This window comes from Oryctolagus cuniculus, chromosome 3, assembly GCF_051225735.1.
Source record: "Oryctolagus cuniculus isolate XC-2025 breed Fujian yellow rabbit chromosome 3, ASM5122573v1, whole genome shotgun sequence".
Taxonomy (NCBI): domain Eukaryota; kingdom Metazoa; phylum Chordata; class Mammalia; order Lagomorpha; family Leporidae; genus Oryctolagus; species Oryctolagus cuniculus.
Window position 1 is genome coordinate 61,247,546 of NC_142869.1, and position 17,775 is coordinate 61,265,320.

The following is a 17,775-nucleotide window of genomic DNA, read 5'->3' on the forward strand; positions in this document are numbered from 1 at the left end:
TGTAGGGGCAGCACGTGGGCATGTGGAGTTTGGTAAAGCTTCCCGGGTGTTTGTGATGTGCACCTGCCTTACAAATGCTTTGGAGATTCACTTCTGACAAATACATCATTTGAAGTCCACAACTTAATATGAATTAATTCAAGGGCAGGCTTGAGTGGGGATACAGAGTGAACAAGGCCTTGGAAAGATATGGAAAGGCAAAAGAGGCGCTTTTTAAAAATTTTATTTAAGATACTCAAATTTCATGTATTTCGTGTATATTGATTTAGGAACATAGTGATACTGCCCACCCTACCCTCCCACCTACCCACACTGCCCCCCCCTTCTCTTCCAACCTCTCCTGTTCCCTCTCAATTTTTACAATGATCTACTTTCAGTTTACTTTGTACTCATAAGATTAACCCCAAAGCAAATATTGCCACTTTTCAATTTGGTCCCAATCATTGTAAGAAAGGGAGGGGCTTAGATCCACAGTCTGCAGCCCTGTAGGGAATTTTCTCTTTTTTTCTCCTTGTAGGCAGACTGAGTTCTTGAATATTCCTCTTGCAGCTACGTGAGGATCTTACATGAGTCTGTTGTAGTGGACAGTAATATTACGTTATTTATTGTGGAATAGTTTCAAAATAAAAATTGTTTTTGAGCTGCCTTCTAACCTCAGATGAAGATAATTGAGTTGATTGGGCTCCTCAAATCATGACGTGCTAAGACTCATCCCTGGTTCGTGACAGGCTCTTTTCTTGATTTTCTTATATGCCTGTTTATCCACCTACCATCCTCAAAAAGGCAAGCATTCTCCCATGTCTGTCCTGACTCTTGTTATAATTATGCAAACATGTTATAAATGTGTTTTGTATTTTAGCCCGTTTTGCATTCCTTTCCTGGGTCATTGAGGTGAGAGAGAAAGAGAAGACAGGGCTTTGCTGGATGCATCGGTGCACTTTCTTTTATTTTTATTTTTTATTTATTTTTTTGACAGGCAGAGTTAGACAGTGAGAGAAGTCTTCCTTCCATTGGTTCACCCCCCAAATGGCTGCTATGGCTGGCGCGCTGCACCAATCCAAAGCCAGGAGCCAGGTGCCACCTCCTGGTCTCCCATGCAGGTACAGGGCCCAAGCACTTGGGCCATCCTCCACTGCCTTCCCGGGCCACAGCAGAGAGGTGGACTGGAAGAGGAGCAACTGGACTAGAACCTGGCACCCATATGGGATGCTGGCGCCGCAGGTGGAGGATTAACCAAGTGAGCCACGGCGCCTGCCCCAACGTCGGTGCACTTTCAACATACAGACAGTTGTGAGCGTTATTGGGTGCTCCATTTCAAAATGCGTTGCAATCCCCTCCTAATTTTTCTTGGTGGTGCAACATCACATGAATTCAATTCTGGTGTGGATATGGTATCCCAAGAATTCATAGAACAAATTTTGGTCTAGCACTGTCTTGCCTTTCACCTTCTCCATGATCCTTATGTGTATAGGATGGTTGATTGGCAGCTGCCTATAAATTGAAAATACCTTGTACCCACTTACATATTTGAAAATCATGTAATTGGTATACAGTTTGATGTATCCATCAGTAGATATTAAGATTTATTAGAGTGACTGGACAAATTGTATGTTGCCTGTTCTTTCTCTAAATTTTTACTGAGTGTAAATCAGAATGATTTCTAACAACTTTATAATTTTAAATTAAGAACCTATCTAAAAATAGTTGGTGAATGTATTTCATGAACATTTTGTAGAAAAAAATCAGTGATTGTACTTAGGGGCAACAAATAGTCTTGTTTTTCAATGTTTTGCCACTTTTTTCCTGCAGTGAAATTGTCAGTCATTTCTTTCATAGGAAAAGTGACAGTGTGAAGACTTTAAATGTCATCAAATGTAACATCAGAAGCAGTCGAGATATTTGGCAAGGAAGCATTTTTAAAGATCAATTTTAAAAGGGCAAAAGACCATTTAAAAGAAAATCAATATGGAAAGAACAGATAGGAGTGATGATAAATTGCAAGTCCCAGAAAATCAACTACATCAGAGTCTCGCACATCCCACCTCTGGATCCTCCTCACCCACCTTCTCTCTTTCTCACCTTGATTCCAGCTAACAGTGGGACGGTGACATAATGAACAGGTCAGCAGGACAGCTCTTTTGTTTGCAGCCTGGAGAGTTACCCTTGACCCCAGGACCCTCAGGACACTGATTCTCAGCAAAGCATTTTCTTGCTTGTCTTCTGAACAGTTTCTGGTTTTGATTCTCACAATTAAATGTCCGACCATCTCTGTTGCTCTGATATGTGATTCTTTGTGGCCTGTTCTCATCATTGTCTTTTATATACCTGACCTTCTTCCCAGTTAATTGGGTCATCTTCTGACTGTAATACCTCTGGGACTAATTTCTCCAACAGGGTTTGCAGGATCGTTTCCTGGCAGCTATATCACACCTACCAGAGCTGCCAGCTTTGAATCCTGACCTGGTGTTCTCAATTCTCAAGAGAGCTTTAGGAATTGCTATTTTTTTCTTGTTACTTCTGAGCATGTTAAACTTGCTGTGCACTTTGACCCAATAGCACACAATCCCTTGTCCAAATCTATCTGTGTGCCCTATTAGCAGCAGAAGCTTGTGTTGGGTAACTAAAAGGAATAGATATGAACTTACCAAAGTACAGATAAAATTACCCACAGAAGGCACTGACTTCAAACTCACTGATGTCTGCATATTGACTGTTACCAAGAAGTATGTATGTTTGTATGTGTACATATACTGCATTGTATTTTCAATTTTTCCAGATCAAATCTTAAAATATTAAAGGGAAAAAATGAAAGTCATGCTCTTTTCAGAGTTAATACTTTCTGATCAGAAAAAAGGTTCTAGAAAGGCATGTATTCTTCCCATCTTTCAATACTCACAAATGTTATAACTGCGTCTGTTCCACAATTAATTCAACCTCTGTGACTTTTGAAAGAACAGATGAAAAATGATACCTGAGGTTTGTTTCAGTGAATTAATTACAGAGCTGTTTCTTTATCTGATAGTTGCTCAGGGTTTCTCTGCAATTCATCTTTTAGCTTCCAGAATGGTAAAGCAGACAAACCTCTAATGTGCAAATTTTAGAAGTAAAGGGAGGAGTTTACTGGAAAAGCCAGACAGATGTTATTTACTGAACATTGTCTGAGGATCAGCAGAACATACCATAGTCTCCCCATTCTCAGAAGGAATCTTGAGACTGAAGAATGAAGAGGGACACTCCATGTAAGAGTAGAGTGTATTAGGGTGGCTTCCATGTGGGATCCCAGGTAGGAATGGATGAGCAGTCTGGCCAGAAGAGGCAAGCATTTTTCCACCTAGGGCAGTTCATGGGGGAAAGATCTTATACACTTACAAATAAATAGGAAGATGGAGTGGGAGCCCCTCAGTGTCCTCTTGGTCTTCCTGGCTTTATCAGGAGGGCTTGTGCTGGCTCTTAGGCTTTTTGGACCAGAGAGCAGTGTCAGCAAGACTAGCGGGTGGTCAGTGCCCTCCTGTTGCAGGGGAAGAGGTCAGAAGGAAGGTTTGCCTTCCAACAGATGGCTGTTCATCTCCTGCAGTCAGAGCCCTGGGAAGGAAGGTGGTTGGTCCTGTGCTCCTGCCCCTGGTGAGGCTTTACTATAATGATCTCCCACACATAGCCTAGACCCTTTCCATGAGTTGAAGTGGACGGTCCCTCACCATGGTCTTTAGGCAGCAGTGTTTTATTAGTATCTAAAAAGAGTATTTCCTATTATGTTATCCCCTCTGATTGACTTGCATTGTAAGCATCCAGTAGTGGCCTGGGACATCTCATGATCATCCCATGTGTCTGTAACAGTGTGAAGTGATACTGTATCTGTCTTTAGGTTTCTATATTTTCATATATTTTCTGCTCTGTACTATGTCTTTGGACTATAATGGCAATTATAAAACTGTTTTTAAAAATTAAGAATTTGTATGATGTGGGGCATGGAAGGATTTTTCTATGCCCAAGGAAGAGTTCATAAGTTAGTTAAAAGATGAATATATTTGATTTAAAAAATAAAAAGCTCAGGGATGGCAGGTGTTGTGGCGCAGTGGGAATAAAAAAGTTTGGGATGCCCATGTGCCTCATTGGAGTGCCAGTGCTAGTCTGCCTCCAGTGCAGCTCCCTGCTAATGCACCTGGGAAGCAGCAAATGATGACTTAAGTACTTGAGTTCCTGCCACCCAAGTAGGAGACCTGCGTGGAATTCCTGGATCTTGGCTTCAGCCTGGCCAGGCCTGGACTTTGAGGGGAGAGGGGGAGTAAATCAACAGATGGAAGATCTGTCTGTCTGCCAGTCAGCCTTTCAACTAACCAAACAAATAAAAATCTAAATAATTACAAAAATCATCCTGAACAAAATGAGAAGCTAAATGTAGAAATGTTTGTGATTTATGACATTTATTACATTTAATAACCACAGACAAGCAACCTTAAAATCAATAAGAGAGAAGCCCCAATCAATAAAAGGAAAAAAAGTAAAGGTCATGAATAGGAAATTCACAAATAAAAGCTATAATATGGCCAATATACATATGAAAAATGGTCCAATTATACTAGCAAATAAGTGCATTTGAAAACATGCTGTGCTTGTCAGATTGACTAAGAGTTCTTTAAACAGCTTTCTCAGAGTTGTGAGAGTGGGAAATAAACACTGTCATAGACTGCTGGAAGAAGTGCAAATTGGCACAGCTTTTCTAGAGGTCAAATTGGCAACATATATTAGAAGTGGACTTAGGAAATCTACTTTCAAAAATGTATTCCAAGGAAATGATCATGGATGTGAATAGAAGCACAAATAAAATCTTTCCTAGAAATATTTAAAATAGTCAAAAAGTGAAAAAACCTGTCCTGCCACCTTCTCCAGGTTTAAAGGTCCTTGATTGCCTTACATCTGAAGGTGTTTGGGACAGTTGCTACCAGGGCCCTATGGGATACTTTAAGATTTCCTATTTTTACTCATGTCCTCTCCTCCAGGGACTCCTTTATCCCTGTAATCAAACCTCAGTTGGCTAAATTAGCTCTTGATCATGGATGTTAGTATTTTAGAACTGATTATAAAGATGAATTTTTAACATGGAAAGATGTGTATGATAAGTGAAGAAATGGGAAATAAAATTGTATGTAATCAGATTTTTGTAGATATATAATCACATAAAAAAACTAGAAAAAATTTACTCTTTTTAAAAAAGATTTGTTTATTTGAAAGAGAGAGAAAGAGAATGAGAGAGAATCTTACATCCTCTGGCTCATTCCCCAAATGGCTGTAGTGGCCAGGGTTGGGCAGGCCAAATTCAGGAACTAGGATCTTCTTTTGGGTCTCCCATGGTGGCAGCTACCCAAGTACTGGGGCCATCTTTTGCTGCTCATCCCAGGCCATTAGCAGGTAGCTGGATCAGAAGTAGAGCAGCAGGTACACAAACCAACAACCAGATGGGTTGCTGGTATCCCAAGCAGCAGCTTTACCTCCTACGCTGTAATGTCAGCCACCCTTGTATCTCTTTTAGTTGGCTTGAGGGGACATTCATTTTCTTCTTTTAATGATATGAAGAATTTTCTACATTGAACACATAGCATTTAAAAAATTATCAAAGTATAATGTATATCCAGAAAAGTACACATATTGTAAATGTACAGAGCGGTGAATTGTTGCAACGTGAGCACACCTTTGTAAGCAGTACCCAGATAAAGACACAGAACAACATTTTGTATTCTCTTCAAGTCATTACCCTTCCCTCTCACCTTCCATGTAATTTCCCTAACTTCTAACAGCTTTGATTAGTTGATTAGCTTTACATATTGTCATGCTTTGTGTAAATAGATGATATCATCCAGTTTGTAGCCTTGTGGCTTGGCTTCTTTTGTATGACCTTTTTTTTTTTTTAAGATTTATTTATCCATGGGAATGGAAAAAAAAAAAGATTTATTTATCCATGTGCAAAGCAGAGATACAGAGAGGCAGAGGCAGAGAGGTCCTCCATCCACTGGTTAACTCCCCAAATGCTGGGCAGATCAAAAGCCAGGAGCCAGGAACCAGGACCCTCCTCCAGGTTTCCCACAGAGGCGCAGGATCCCAAGGACCTGGGCCATCCTCCATTGCTCTCCCAGGCCATAGTGGGGAGCAGGATCAGAATTGGAGCAGCCAAAACCCTAACTGGTGTCCACATGGGATGCCAGCACTGTAGGCGGTGGCCCCTTGTACGACTCTTGAGAGTCATCCATATTGTTGCATGTAGTTATAAATTATTCATTCTCTTGTGCTGTGTGTTTTTCTTTGTTGGGATTAATCTGATATATTTACTTACCCTTAAATGTTGATGAACATTTAAGTACTCTTCAGCTTGAAGCTTTTGTGAGTAGTGCTTCTATGAATGTGCTGGTGACTATGTTTCAATATATTGAACATACCCACATATTCATGTTCAACATAAATCTGAAGATAAAATTTCTGGGTCTTGGGCTGTACACATGCACACCTCTCTAAAGAAGCTGTACCAAATTTATACTTTTTCTGTCATGTAAAAGTTTTGATTGCTTCACATCTTCATCAGACACTTTATATTTTCTGTTGTGATCATTCTGGTGAGAGTCGTGGTATCACTTTGTGGTTTCAATTTGTATCTCCCTACTGGTGGATGGGGTTGAGTATCTTTACATGTGTTTATTTGCCATTTGTGTACTTATTTTCCTGAATTCCAAGCTTTTGTTCATTTTTCTATTGAACTGTCATTTTGTTGACTTGAAATTTTCCTCTAAGAGTCTTGGTTGTATGTTTATATTGCACTTATCTCTTCCCACTCTCTGAGTTACTTTGAAATCTGCATTTTTTTCCCTCTTATAGTTAACTTGTCTTTGCCTGCTACAAAGTCATGAAGACGAAGTATTCTTTTATCTTTCACTTTAAAAGTCTTAGCATTTTTCTTTCCAACATTTAGGCTTACAGTCCTTCTGAAAGTGACATTTAGTGTGAGGTAGGGATGAAGGTACTTTTTCCTCCAAAATGTATACTCAATGTGACCTTTGTTATAATTCAGGTGAATATGTCATAAATCAGATGATTTAATTGGGCAGCATTTTTGACTTAGGATATTTGAAACTTTTGATTGGTTTATCAGGATATAGCCCCATTGTAAGTCGAGGAGCATGTCTAGTTACATATTCGAACTCTTAGCTATGTGTTGTCTAACCAGAACCCTAAAAAGAATTATATAACATTTAAAAATGATGAAGGCAGGGGACCAGGACTAAGTAGAAGGCTGGCATTGTGGTATAGCGGGTTGAGCCGCTGCCTGCAATGCCGGCATCCCATGTGGGTTCTGATTCAAGTCCTTGATGCTCTACTTGCAATTCAGCTCCCTGCTAATAGGCCTGGGAAGGCAGCAGAGGATGGCCCAAATGCTTGGGCTCCTGCACCCATGTGGGAGACCCAGAAGAAGCTCCTGTGAGTAGCTGTGGCTTCAGCCTGGTCCATCCCTGGCCATTGCAGCCATTTGGGGAGTGAACCAGTGGGTCAAACATACTCTCTTTCCCTTTCTCCCCTTCTCTCTAAGTCTTTCAAATAAATAAATACAATACTTTTTAAAAATGCTAGTCTGGTGGGGACTGTGGCTCAGTGATTTAAGCTGCTGCTTGAGACAATTTCATCTTATATTGGAGTGCCAGTTTGAGTCCTGTCTACTCCATTTCCAATCCAGCTTCCTGCTAATGCATTCTGGGAAGGTAGCAGATGATAGCACAATTACTTTGGCCTGTGCTTCTCATGTGAGAGAGCAGGATGGAGTTCTGGGCTCCTGGCTTCAGCCTGACTTACACATAGCTGTTTTGGGCATTTGGGGAAGGAACCAGAAGATGGAAGTTCTATCTCTGTGTCTCTATTTCTGTCTCTCTTTCTTTCTCTGTCATTCTGACTTACAGATAGGTGAAAGTAAATAAATATTTGCATAGGCTAGAGTTAAACATGAGAAAATATATTATCCATATTTTTAAAAAATTTCTAGAATCTCATATATTACTTTTGTATGTAAAAAATAAAAGTAATAACTGTTAAAATGTATCCACATGGAAAATGTCGAGAACATGAGTGGAAACAAAACTAGGTTGTGTGGTGTATTTAATTTAACCTATATCTACTTTCCCACATAGCAAAAGCCAGAAGAAAACATTCGTGTTTGTAACTTTTTAAGGTGATCTGATTACTCAGTGAAGTGGAAGTATGTCTTCCTTGATGGATGGTCTGTCTTGTGTGAACACATCCATTGAATTGTTCTGATTCACCCAGATGATTCACTAGCAAGTAGGAGAACTTGTTCCTGCTGCACACAAAGGCTCAGCGATTGATTTGCCAGAAAACTTCCAGAGTCTTAGGAAAGTGGCCACGGTTGGATCCCTGCCCTGGCAATGCCAGTGGGAGGGACAAGGTTGCAATGTCTGCCCTTGCCCAGGTCTTTATGCTCACTTATGTTGTGCAGCTCACCCAGTGTGTTCTGCGGCTGTTTAGGCTGCACAGCTGCGCCAGAAAGGACAGAGGGCAAATGTAATCCAGAGTGCCACTCTGCAGAGGACTGTGTCACCCCATCAATAAGCATTGCTCTTGCTTATGCATATTTTAGCTCAATACCAGAAACCAAGTATTGAAATCAATATGTGGCTAGGAATAAAACCAAATTCCATCATTAAAAATAATTCATCATACATAAAGAAAGGAGTGACATGAATTTAAGAATGAATATTATTTAATTATCTCTTCTAGATAGTAACATTAAGGTAGTAGTAATCCTTCTGATCTTTTGCTTTTAATTCACCCTCGAAAGAGGAATAATGCTCAATAAGATTTCTTTTTCCTAGAAAGATTTACATCCTAATGAAATTAAATAAAAATTTAATAGTATGCTTAAGGTTTACTTATATAGTAACATGAATGCTAGTACACAACATAATTTTACAAAGATTAACATGCTGTAATCTAATTTCTATTCTGATATTCAATTGTTTATAAATATTTGTATCTCAAAATAAGTATATTTTCTCTCTATTGTTATTTGGCTAGTAATAGACTTAGATCCATTTCTCTCAATTAACTGATGGAAAAACAGTAATTTTAAAAATTTATTCAAGAAGCAGAGAGAAACAGAGACAGACAGAGCTTCCATCCACCAGGTCACTCCCCAGGTGGTCACAGTGGCTGGGCCCAGACAAGAGCCAGGAGCTGGGACTGCAAACCAGGCGTCCCATGTGGAAAGCAGAAGACCAGTCACTGAGCCATTACCACTGCCTCTCAGGACCTGCGGTGGCAAGAAGCTGGAGTCAGTAGCCAGAGCCAGGAATCAAACCCAGATACTCTATAAAGTGGACAGGCACATCCTCACTGCTAGGCTAAATGCTCACTTCCTCATAATTACACTTTTTACCTAGAACTAATAGATTTCATGATTAACATGAGTTATTGCAGCATTTTATTCTTGTCAGAAGAAACATATACTTTTATTTCTGCTGATACACTGTCAATGCATTAAGTATATAAGGATACTTTTCATCATGGTTCTATCTGAAGTGTGTGTGTGTGTGTGTGTGTGTGAGAGAGAGAGAGAGAGAGAGAGAGAGAGAAAAAAAGAATGAAATTGATATTCTGGCATTAAGGATAAAACTCATTCCTTGTTCTCATTGTTGACACTGCTGTGCTCTTTGTATGTGATAGTAACTTGGACTACCTCAAAGATCAAGGGTGCCTGAAAAGACATTGATCTACATAGATATTCAGTTATTGAGCCTTCTTAAGGGCCAGGCCAAATCAACTGGCAGCTTTCAGTTAAAGCTGAACTCCATCTCACTTGATTATAGCATTTATTTCAATTTGTCAAAGATTTATGGAGGATATTCTAAGTATCAGACATCTGTGTAGCTCTGAATCTACACTAACAAATGAGAATAAAATAACTTTTTCCTGGGGCTGGCGCTGTGGTGTAGTGGGTAAAGCCACCGCCTGCAATGCCGGCATCCCATATGGGCGCTGGTTCGAGTCCCGGCTGCTCCACTTCCAATCCAGCTCTTTGCTATGGCCTGGGAAAGCAGTAGAAGATGGCCTAAGTCCTTGGGCCCCTGCACCCACATGGGAGACCTGGAAGAAGCTCCTGGTTCCTGGCTTTGGGTCGGCCCAGCTCTGGCCATTGTGGTCATCTGGGAAGTGAACTAGCAGATGAAGGACCTCTCTCTCTCTCTCTGTCTCTGTCTCTGTCTCTGCCTCTGCCTCTGTCTCTGTCTCTGTCTCTGTCTCTGTCTCTCTATAACTCTGCCTTCAAATAAATAAATAAATCTTAAAAAGAAAAACAAAACAATTTTGTCTTTACCTTAGGTAATTCAGATGCCCCATTCTGTTTCCTCATCATGTTACTTAATTCAAAAGAGTTCAGATTTCTATTCTTAATACAAGAGCTCCAGTATTTTGTCAGTTTCCCTTCATAGAGGATTTATTGAATCCCTGAGACATGCTGATACAGCTGTTGATTGACATCTTAACCAATTGCCTGGTTCTGGACTGCTATCTCCCTCTTGGTGGTCACTGGTATTCTTCAGACTGTAGGTCCTGCTCTCTCATATATGACTTCCGTGTAAGATGCCATCTGAGACTCTCGCATGAGTCATAGGTATATCAGCTATGAAGTTTCAGTTTCACTGATGATTTGGGGTTGTTGCTTTTTAAATGGCAAGGTATTTTGGAGATCTCTACAATTACTAGGTAAAGAGATTCTCAGAGTTTATAGACTAAAGCCCTCCATGGGTGTGCCTCATTATGCAATGTTTTTTTCTGCTTAGTCTCAGGCCTGTCATCTCATTTTTTTTTACATGATTTATTTATTCATTTGAAAGGCAGAGAGAGAGAGAGAATCGATCTTCTGTCCACTGGTTCACTCTCCAAATGTCTGCAGCTCCCAGATCTGGGCTGATCTGAAGCCAGGAGCTAGGAGCTTCTAACAGGTCTCCCACGTGGGTGCATGGGCCCAAGGACTTAGGCCATCTTCTACTGCCTTCGCAGGCCATAGCAGAGAGCTGGATGGGAAGTGGAGCAGCCAGGACCTAACTTGTGCCCTTATGGGATGCTGGCACTGCAGGCAGAGGCTCCACCTGCCACGCCACAGCACCGGCCCTGTGTCACCTCATTTAAGGGATCAGTTTACTTCTCCAAAATAAGAATGCCTAGAACAAGCCTCTCATACCTACCTGTGTCATCGGCCCCCTGTCACTCCAGGCCCAGAAACAGCCGTAAGATTATCCTTCGGAGTGTTAGTTTCTTGCCTCTGTCAGTCTTCTCAATATGACTAACAATGGAAACATTTCTTCCTTCCCACACCCGTCCACAAAAGTGTGGCTTTACCCTTTAGTCCCTAAGATAATTCAGAGCATCAGTACTTTGCCCAAATTTGCATTTATTCAGTTGGAATGACCACATTTATTAGCTTGCAGTATATCCAGTGTGATCTTTGGCAATCCCAGCCTTACTTCTTGTTCTTCCTGTAACTTCCAGTGTCACCCGTCTTCTGCATTTAACTGCATGACACTAAAACATACTGTCCAGCATCCAACAAGAACTTTCAGAGGCAATGAAGTTTGAATCCACTTACAAGGAAAAAGTATTTTATGAAAGAAAAGACAGTTTCCAGAAGTGTAACCGTGGCACAGTGAAGACAACCTTTTACATGACTGCAGAAAGCAGATTAAGTTCCTGGGAGCCATGTTATCCCCAGAGACCTCCTTACAGAATAGAGCTCGTGATTTACCTTCACAGAATAGAAAGACCTTCTAGTATGTAAGATATTTTCACCGAAACAAAGGAGCATTGAGCTTCCAAAGCTGAGTTCAGAACTTTTCCTTAAGGGAAGCAAATTGCTAGAAGCGTTAAAATGTCCCTTTTTCTTACTCAGCCAGTGGTGTCAGTATCTCCAGGGATTTACTCTCCAGTGCAGAGCTTCCCAATACCATCTCTTTCACTAGCATTCAGCAAGGTGGCAGTAGGTGATTGCAAAAACAATACGATGGATGAGCCGTCCGGTGAAATCAAATACCAAGCAATAATTTCAGTCCACTATAATAAAGCTGAAGTGCTACAGAAGTATGCTCAAAGGACCTTGGGGAGTCTGATGCGAAGAACTATCCATGGTCATTCGTCTCAACAGGGAGCAGCCACATGTGGACGGACTCTGGTTTATTGTGAGCTCTTTGCTTTTAAAAGTTCTTTATGTTTACATTTCTTTGGCTACCCTAGGGGCAAGGGTTATGTATTATTTATAAATAGTGTTTAATAAATGATTGTCTAGCTGAAGGGAATCAAACATAACATCCTCTATCTGGATTTTGTTAGAAAATAATACTGAAAATGAGAACACGAATGTGCTCTACTGGCTTCTTTGTCTCCCAGTCTCTGCCTTTGTATGCCAGTGCCCCAGAACTCAAACTTTTTACCATCCATTGAAGTAGTTAGGGGTCCATACCAACTTGTTGCAACACAGTGAGGTGGACGAGAATCTGTCAGCATCCTGAATCTTCTCTGTCTCTGGGTTTTTATCTGTGAAGTTTTGCTCAAACTTTCCCACTTAGTCCCAGTGCTCCACTCCCTGAAAAGCAAATTGCAATAAAAAATATGCCACAAGGATATTGGCACAAATGTGTCTTTGTTCATGTGTGACCAATCCCAGCAGAATTTGAAATTCGAGCTTTGTTTGTAATTAAAGTGTGAAAGACTTTGTCCTAAACAATCTGGATTTTAGTTTGCAGATGAGTGGTGGCATTTTTTCCTTGGGATGTGCGCTGTTGTTACTGGTATAGAAATCCGAGGATACAAGCAGCTGTGCACCCAGCCCACATACAAGCTGTTAAGATTGGAATATGCTGACCTTGGTTACTGTGTTCACAACCAATACTGCCACACATATGTCATGCACACACCCCACATGCATACCATACCCATAGATAAATGCCATACCCATATACTATACACACACTCACCCCACATACACAATGCATTCGTTTGTTCAGTGCCTATTTTGTGCTAAACACAATCTTAGCTGCTTTATCTTTAAGGGGCCTGAAGTCTAGCAAAAGAGGGAAATGTAGACTTTTCCAAAGTATTTATTGCCCTGTCTTTTTTTTTTTTTTTTTTTTTTTGACAGGCAGAGTGGATAGTGAGAGAGAGAGACAGAGAGAAAGGTCTTCCTTTGCCGTTGGTTCACCCTCCAGTGGCTGCCGCGGCCGGCGCGCTGCAGCCGGCGCACTGCGTCTGTCAGAAGGCAGGAGCCAGGTACTTCTCCTGGTCTCCCATGGGGTGCAGGGCCCAAGCACTTGGGCCATCCTCCACTGCACTCCCTGGCCACAGCAGAGAGCTGTCCTGGAAGAGGGGCAACTGGGCAAGAATCTGGTGCCCCAACTGGGACTAGAATCTGGTGTGCCAGTGCCGCTAGGTGGAGGATTAGCCTATTGAGCCGTGGCGCCGGCCGCCCTCTGTCTTAATTTCCTGTTTTCTCCTCTGCATTACTCACTGGACTGTAGGTGCCCCTCAGAATGTCACCCCACCCACACTTTTCACTATTGTCTCCCTAGTGCCCAGCCCTCTTCCTACACAGTCAACAAACATTTACTGAAATGAGTGAGTAAATAAAACTACATGAAGTTCCAGATCTGTATAAACAGAACAGTAGTACAACATGCGAGCTATAGGAGCTAACAGCTGCGGGGGTGTACAGGGAGATGGACTCTGCAAGGGGCTCATTGTGAGGACCTCAAGAACAGTAAGGAGTGGTGGGGGCCGGCGCTGTGGTGTAGCTTGTAAAGCTGCTGGATGCTCCGCTTCTGATCCTGCAGGGGAGGAGGCCCCAAGTGCATGGGTCCTTGCACCCATGTGGGAGACCCAGAAGAAGCTCCCAGCTTCAGTTTGGCACAGCTCCAGCCATTGTGGCCATTTGGAGAGTGAGCCAGCTGTTGGAAGATCTCTCCTCTCTCCCCCCCACCCCCCAACTCTGTCTTTAAAATATATAAATAAATCTTGGATTTTGCAATTAGGAAGTGTTTATAGTAGATTATTTTTTTTTGACAGGGTTAGTGAGAGAGAGACAGAGAGAAAGGTCTTCCTTCCGTTGGTTCACCCCACAAATGGCTGCTATGTCCGGCACGCTGCGCCAATCCAAAGCCAAGAGCCAGGTGCTTCCTCCTGGTCTCCCATGCGGGTGCAGGTGCCCAAGCACTTGGGCCATCCTCCACTGCCTTCCTGGGCCACAGCAGAGAGCTGGACTGGAAGAGGAGCAACCGGGACAGAATCCAGCGCTCCAACTGGGTCTAGAACCCGGGGTGCCAGCGCCGCAGGTGGAGGATTAGCCAAGTGAGCCACGGCGCCGGCCTATAGCAGGTTCTTAAGAGAAGCATTACATTTGGAAAGGAGTTGCAGGCCAATGTTAGAAGTTAAGAAAGAAAAGTACCTCACACTGACTCACAAGCTGGGGAATGAGACAGTAAAGCCTCAGACTGAAGGCAGAGCCTGTTAGTATGTACATGAAGTGAGGCAGTCTCCTCTCATGTTCTCCATCTGACATGGCCACTGCATGTCAAGAGTATGTTCTTCTATATGTGTTACAGACATGTCTTTATCTGTGAACATTTTCCTGTTTTTAAAAATTATATTTGTATATATATATGTGTATGTATAAAACCATTTGGATAACTGTGCAGGTGATGACTGGTCCTAAAGAAGCTGTTACCTTAGGAATGTTTCCCGACCACTAGCCTAATGGTTATTTAGAATTGCTCTGTTAGATATTCCTGTTCCATTTGGATCCCTCAGCTCTTTCCTCCAAAAACAGAAACTCAAAGACTAACTTTTTCTCATTCTTACTTCTGCACCAAAATACCTTGTTCTCTAATGAATATTGGGATATTAGTCATCTCATTGGATAAAAAAAATACAGAATGAACACAGAATATTGGGTACAATTGTCTTGACTTTTCTTATCCTCACACAAGCCTTCCTGACTCCAAAGAAAATGCTGGTCACTGCTCTGCTTAAATCAGGCATCTTTGAAGGCTCTTCTGCCCCATGCAAATAAAACATGCAATTTAAGTCTGATAAAGAACTTTAAAATAGAAAGTGAGATTTTTCTCTCTTCCACTTAAACTCCCTGTTACCTTCTCCTTAGCCAGAAAGTTGACATTATAAATGTTGTCACATCCACACATATTATAAGCCTCGAAATTATATCATCTCAGGCCAAAAGTGGATACTGAAACTCTGCTATCTTGCTTCTCTACCACCTCTAGGTCCCTTTCCCCAAGACCTCTGGAACTAAATATACTCTGATTGCAAGTGGCTGATAATGGGGGCTGACCTGATTTTTTTCCCCTGAGAGGGGAGGAGGTGTGGGGAAGTCAGAACCAGGACTGATAAATTGGGCCATGGTGGACAGGCTAGCAACTGCTAGACAGCGCATGGTCTTAGAATGGCCTGTTGATGTGGTATTGGAGACGTGAGGGATCTTCTGTAACTCTGGGAGAAGGTGAAGATTATGTGTTGATGTTCTGAAGAGGTTATAGGAAAATTCCAGAAGAGTAAAAAACAAAAATTCTTTCTTCCTACTTAAGCTATGTAAATTTAATAAATCTAGAGTATAATTTACTTGGGGGATACATGGCTATCAGAAAATGTAAGATGGCTTTATTTTTTAAAACAGAACATGAAGAATGTTAGGCTTCAGATTTCACACTTGAATGTTATGATGCATATCCTTTTGCTGTGAATACCTGATGTGTTAATTCACAACATGGACAAGGCCAGACACCTGCAAAGAGGTGAAATTTTCATTTGAAAGTGTCAACAGCTCTCATCTGAATCAAGCATGATGGTTGCTCGAGTCTCAGTGTAACACTTAGGGTTCAGCGGGTCAGGGAGATGGGGCCTGACCTTAGCCTTTTGAGGTTAAAAGTTACTGGTTTTTCTTATGTTTCGTGGTGTATTAGTTTTCTGGACAGGGCATAATAGTGATGAACTTACTTTAAAATTATTTATCTCTGTTGATTAATTGGTTCATTCTTATGAATATACTTTGAGAGGACACAGAATAATATGTTTGAATAGAATGTTTCCATGCCACTGGTATTTTCTAAAGTTTTATGAGACTTTGGATTTGAGGAATAAAAGCAAGAATATATACACGCAGTTCAAATCCAACTTCAATTATAGCTGAATTATTTTTTGCCGCTTAACTGTAGGGGCTGTTTAAATCAGGTTTATGCATAGATCGACTAGATTTTAAGGAAGGAAATTGCCTTTGTGGAGAGCTGAAAGGAATGGATTTATTTAGAAAATTTTGTGCAGTAGTCTCTTAATGGTGGCATCAGGGTAAAGTATGATAAATCTTTATAAAGTTCTTGGAAAGTGGGTATTATGAGAAAACTATGCATGGATTTTAATTTTTGCACCAAAATAAGAGTACCATCTATCTATCTATCTATCTATCAGAGTTAAAGAGAGAGAGGTCCTCTATCTGCTGGTTCATTCCCCATGTGGCTGCAAAAGGCAGAGCTGGCCTGATCCAAAGCCAGGAGCTAGGAGCTTCTTCTGGTCTCCCATGTGGGTGCAAGGGCCCAGGCACTTGGGACATCCTGTGTTGCTTTTCCAGGCACATGAACAGGGAGCTGGATCAGAAACAGAGCATCCAAGACTCGAACCAGGTCCCGTATGGGATGTGGGCAATTCAGGCTGCAGCTTCACCTGCTATACCATAGTGCCTGCTCCAATATTATCTTTTTTTTTTTTTATTTGACAGCTAGTTAGAGAGAGAGAGACAGAGAGAAAGGTCTCCCTTCTGTTCACTCCCCAAATGGCCAGTACAGCTGTCACTGTGCCAATCCGAAGCCAGGAGCCATGCGGGTGCAGGGGCCCAAGCACTTGGGCCATCCTCCACTGCCCTCCTGGGCCATAGCAAAGAGCTAGACTGGAAGAGGAGCAACAGGGACTAGAACCTGGCGCCCATATGAGATGCTGGCACCATAGGCAAAGGATTAACCAAGTAAACCACGGCACCGGCCCAATATTATCTTTTAATATCATTTTTTCCATGGGAAAAATAGTCTTTACATATGAAAATCAGTAATATATCAGCAACCTTCACATTTGAGTATATGGTTATAAATAAGTAAATATGAGTATTTTTGGCATACTATACTTTTTTTTTTTTTTTTTTTTTTTTTGACAGGCAGAGTGGACAGTGAGAGAGAGAGACAGAGAGAAAGGTCTTCCTTTGCCGTTGGTTCACCCTCCAATGGCCGCCGCGGGCGGCGCGCTGCGGCCGGCGCACCGCGCTGATCCGATGGCAGGAGCCAGGAGCCAGGAGCCAGGAGCCAGGTGCTTTTCCTGGTCTCCCATGGGGTGCAGGGCCCGCTTGGGCCATCCTCCACTGCACTCCCTGGCCACAGCAGAGGGCTGGCCTGGAAGAGGGGCAACCGGGACAGAATCCGGCGCCCCGACCGGGACTAGAACCCGGTGTGCCGGCGCCGCAAGGCGGAGGATTAGCCTAGTGAGCCACGGCGCCGGCCGGCATACTATACTTTGAATCACTATCTGCCTTTATGGTCATGTCTTTTTTGAATTTTGATCATTCGACTTGTAGATATTCCAGATATGGACTTGTCCCTGTTTGCTCCTTCTCTTCTATAAACCTCCAAGCCAAATTGGAAAATGAATTGTTCAAAGCCAGTATTTTTCAACCCCCTGAGTTTTTCC

At 42.0% G+C, this 17,775-nt stretch overlaps 1 protein-coding gene across 8 annotated transcripts in view; it reads left to right on the top strand.

The window, feature by feature from the left end:
* The window catches only part of ZNF385B (zinc finger protein 385B), a 485,063-nt gene that overhangs the window by 93,178 nt on the left and 374,110 nt on the right, over positions 1 to 17,775 (top strand). The window lies entirely within an intron of this gene.